The following is a 4,790-nucleotide window of genomic DNA, read 5'->3' on the forward strand; positions in this document are numbered from 1 at the left end:
TAGTTTTACTCTGGAAATAGGAAATCCCCTTGGGCTAATGGAATGTTGGTGAGCTGAGTGGTTTGTTTTTCTTCTGCGATTAATCGTTGTAACCTCCACGACACTTTGAGGAACACGGGTCTTCGAAATCTTCAAAGGTCACTTGGTGGAGGATCTAAGCGTATCATTTTCGCCGTCAGAAAAAAAAAAATATTATCTTCTCCGTCAAAAAGGGACCTTGTCTTTTATCTTTAGTGAAAAAAATGTGACCTCATATCTCCAGTGTGGAAAAAAAAATAACTCCCGTCAAACATCTTGACATATCGGCTTATATCTTTTATGCGTATTGTCGTCAGTTCCCTCCTGATGTCAGACCTCTCCCACCTATTCCCCCTTCGGGCATTTTCTCACAATCATTCTTCCTTGGATTCTTCCCATGCCGCCCGACATCCGCTCCCTCCCGTTTCCATTCTCCCGCTTCGTTTCCTCGGCAGCTTCCGGCATCAAGCTCCAATTCCAATCTGTCCATTCTTTTCATCTCCACTTTCCGGCTGCGATACATCTCATCTCAATTCATTTACAGTTGAATTCTTTGGTTCGTTTCGTCCGTGCCTTTCAAACGACCCCTACAATTTCATTATATATATATATATATATATATATATATATATATATATATATATATATATATATATATATATATACCGAGTTCATTCCCATTTCATTTCTTCTACTTGTTTGATTACCACCATTTCTTCACATTCCTAACTTTCTCCATTTTTGTCATGATATTTCTTACATGTCTTCCAATCCAGTACTGTGTGCGATGTTGACATAATCGGAAGCGGGCTGGTCTCGCACTCGCTTAATTGTGGGTTCGAGTCCCACACTTTTCCCCAAACAGTCCTTGCGGGCGCAGCTACGTGCCTCCTGGCTTAAGCCCCAGTCACACTATCACGATTCTCGTCAAATGTTGTTAATTTGAAGAACTGCAGGAATGGGTTGAACTTCTCTTAGTTCGTCATTCAGCTTCTCAACATATGACGCAAAGGTAATATGGCATTTGGAGATTCGAAAAAAAAAATGTAAACGAAGTCGTTTCTACTCAAACTCACTTGAGTCGTGTATGTGCTCCTCACCTTCCTGTACTGAACTGCATAAGGCTCACAACAACCGTTAGACTAATGCGCCCAAGTCTACTTTCACCTCAAATTCTCCGTTCCCTCAACCTCCACGAAAAATCTCATTGGTTCACTACCTCTGGTTCGCATTTTCATTTACTGTCTTAATTTCTTTCCGCTTTTTTTTACCCTCTCCCCTATTCCCCCTCCCCACTTCTCCCATAAGGTCAGCAGTCTCTCTATTACAACCCCATTCTCCCACTTCTTTATGATCCTTCCCCAATCCCAATGAAATCTGATCATCTTTCCACCTTCCTTCTTCTCTCCCTTTCCATATCCCCTTCTTCTTATTCCACATTTGCCGTTCTTAGGCGTCTCAATTTCTTGGATTTTTGCTGCATATACAAGTTTCGGAGATAAAAAAAAAAATCTTATTTCGTCCCTTATTAGCGTCTGCCAGATCGTCAGTGAGACTATTCAACTCCGTATCGAGTTCCTCACTTCTTTTTTTTCGTCAAGATATTTTTCCTCATTATCGTCCATCGTCTCTAAGTTGAAAATCGCACACGCACGCACACACATATGCACATGCACACAAGCAAATACACACACACAAACACACACACACTGAGAGAGAGAGAGAGAAAGAGCGAGAGCGAGACAAACAAATAGTGAAACAGATGAATAGATAGAGACATGCATGAATACAGAAAAGGGAGAGAGAGAGAGAGAGAGAGAGAGAGAGAGAGAGAGAGAGAGAGAGAGAGAGAGAGAGAGAGAGAGAGAGAGAGAGAGAGAGAGAGAGAGAGAGAGAGAGAGAGAGAGAGAGAGAGAGAGAGAGAGAGAGAGAGAGAGAGAGAGAATATCAGACAACAGGCAAGTGTGCTACCTAATACTGGGCCTCTGCTTCCCAGTCTTATTTCTGGGCAATTTCCCGCCCCACAGTGTTGGCAATGTTATCGTAACTGCCGGAGTAAATGAATATCCCGTACTATCTGATAACTCAGAACATGCCGAGTTATGCCCACACCATTTTCAGCCCGCTGCCCTCGGATGCATCCATTTCCAACCCCGGCGTTATATACGCATCTGAATACAGTGTGAGAGGAGATTTCATGCAAGCCACCAAAGAATAAAAATCAGATCCTTTCGCTACGATGAAGAACTTTCATGTTTTTGTGCTGGCTTCTCTCCACCAGATGATTTTATTAAGTTGAGGGGAAGGCTTCGTATCGAGAAAATTAACAAAGGTAGTTCCTTATATCATAAACTAATTCATAATATCTTAACTCCGATAAAAACCCTGAAATTAAATAGGGTAAAACTTAAGCAATGTACTTTTCATCATATACTTTATATTTACACCTTTAAAAGATTCTTCATTTGATATATAATACTAACAAAACACTTCGTATACCGTAAGCTAATCAAAATCTTTGCTCAGATAAAACTAAGCCCCAAAATGAAAATGTGAAAAATGTCAATTTTTTCATTTTTATTTCCTTTTAACAACCAAAGACAGCTAATTATTCCTATTATCGTAAATTGCCTCTTCAAGTTTTTGCGCTAACGTAAACTAAACCAAACCAAACCAAACCTAACTAACCTGAACCTAACCTCACACTTTCCCGATTTAATTTTCATGCTATTTATTTCTCTTTAAGTAAACAATTACAGAGGAATGCTACGATATAAGGAACAATTTGCAACCATAATACATAAAAACACAACCATAAGACATAAAAACGCAAAGGTGTAGATATGACGTACATAATGAAAAAATACATATACAAGCTGCAGGTTGTTTACTGAATTTTAGTGTTGACAAGAACTGCAATAATACAATTTTCTTTCTCCTTAGAATTTTGAATTTTCTTCTACCTTTTCGGTACATAATTACACATCGTTTCATTTATGCTGAGAATTTATCACTCTGTGCTGCAATTATTAATGGAGGAAAATTTTGTCGAAAAGAATTGGTGATTACAGTAACGCCTTCTCCTTCCTATTTTTCTTATGATTTACTTCAAGAAATTAAACGGAAAATTTCAGGCCGTTACGAAAAAAAATATATACACTAAAGATTTTTTTAAGGCAGTTACGAAAAAAAAAATTGATTATTAGATTTTTTCATTTCTCCTCAGCCTTTACTCAGTTCTTTGTTCATTCCTATTCTCCTTTCTTTCACTAACATTATTCCTCTCCTCACAATTCTCGTCCTTTTCTTATTCGTTCATCTTCCGTTGCAGACACGAGTGTCAATGATTACCTGTCCTCTGTTTCATTCCTTTTGTTCGTCTTTTTTTCTCTCTTCGTTGTTGCTCCAGATGAGTTCGTTCTCTTTTGAACCTTATCGCTTCCTGTAATTGAGGCTATTTCCGTCTGACCTGCACCTTCAACCCACTCTTCCCTGCCTCCCTCCCTCCCTCCCACTGCTATCATCATTTTCTTTCTTCCGTTTCTTTCGTTATTCACATGTTCATTATAATCTATTCCATTACTTTTCCTCTTTTCAGTCTTTTTTCTTCGCTTATTTCTCGTTCCTTTTCTTTTCTTTCTCTTTCGTTTTCGTTCAGTTTCTTTCTTTCTTTTTTCTATGCATGTTAAGTCTGTCTTGATTAACCCTTTCCCTGTTTCTAGCTGCCGCCAGATGATTTTATTAACCCAAGAGAAATCCCCATCCATTGCAGAGGTGTTACCTTATATATTTATTTGTTTATTTATTCATTTATTTATCTTTTATTCATTCATCTACTGATATATTAATTTGTTTATTAATTTATTATTTATTTTTCCCGGATGTGTTCTGCCATTCGTTATCTTCAACTCAACTCGAAAAAAAAATATATATTTCCAACGCCTGATTGCCGATAGGTTGCACCTTTTTATAGGAGGATAACCCGGTTCTGCACTGAACCACCAAAACTGAGAACCATAACTATGGTGGTGCGTTCTTCCGGCTCTCCAAGGACACCGGGCAAAGGTAACTACTGCCACTGTCGCCGCTAAGTGGCTCACGACGTACGCTACTCATCCCAACAGATCGGTAAGAAATATTAATAACTAAAAATAATAATAATAATAAATGAATAGATAAATAAATAAATAAAATTAAAACATCCGGGGAAGGGAGGGTCGTCCATTTCTCTTTTCATAATTGAAATCGAAACCAGAGACTTACTCTTTCCATTTTCTTTGAGCAGGAGAAAAGTGAGTGGAAAAAAGAGAGGACCGACCGGAAGGAAAGTGAAAGAGATGGGAAAAGAGAAGACAAAGAAGAACGTAAAAGAGAGGAGAGAGAAAAAGATAGAGAGAGAGAGAGAGAACGAGAGGGAGAGAAAACGCGAGAGAGAGAGAGAGAGAGAGAGAGAGAGAGAGAGAGAGAGAGAATATAAAATTGTTTACACTGTTGAAAGGTTTTCCTTGCAGCACTTCACGCAGACCCGTTTTTCGCGACTTTGACCCTTCAAGCTAGCAACCGGTGTTCCTCCTCTGCAGAATAAGAACCACCCGATGACATCGACACGACATCACACCAAAGAGAATCATCCAATCTAGATCAACATATTTCATCTGGGCTTTAACTTCACTATGATACGCCAAAGAACATCATCTGGGCTTTAAATTCACGAGCGCAAAATCTTAAATTCAAGGTAGGGAATGGTGAAGTTTTGTTCATTATTTTAGATC

This window comes from Oratosquilla oratoria, chromosome 35 (genome assembly GCF_046742065.1).
Source record: "Oratosquilla oratoria isolate Oo_2021 chromosome 35, ASM4674206v1, whole genome shotgun sequence".
Taxonomy (NCBI): Eukaryota; Metazoa; Arthropoda; class Malacostraca; order Stomatopoda; family Squillidae; genus Oratosquilla; species Oratosquilla oratoria.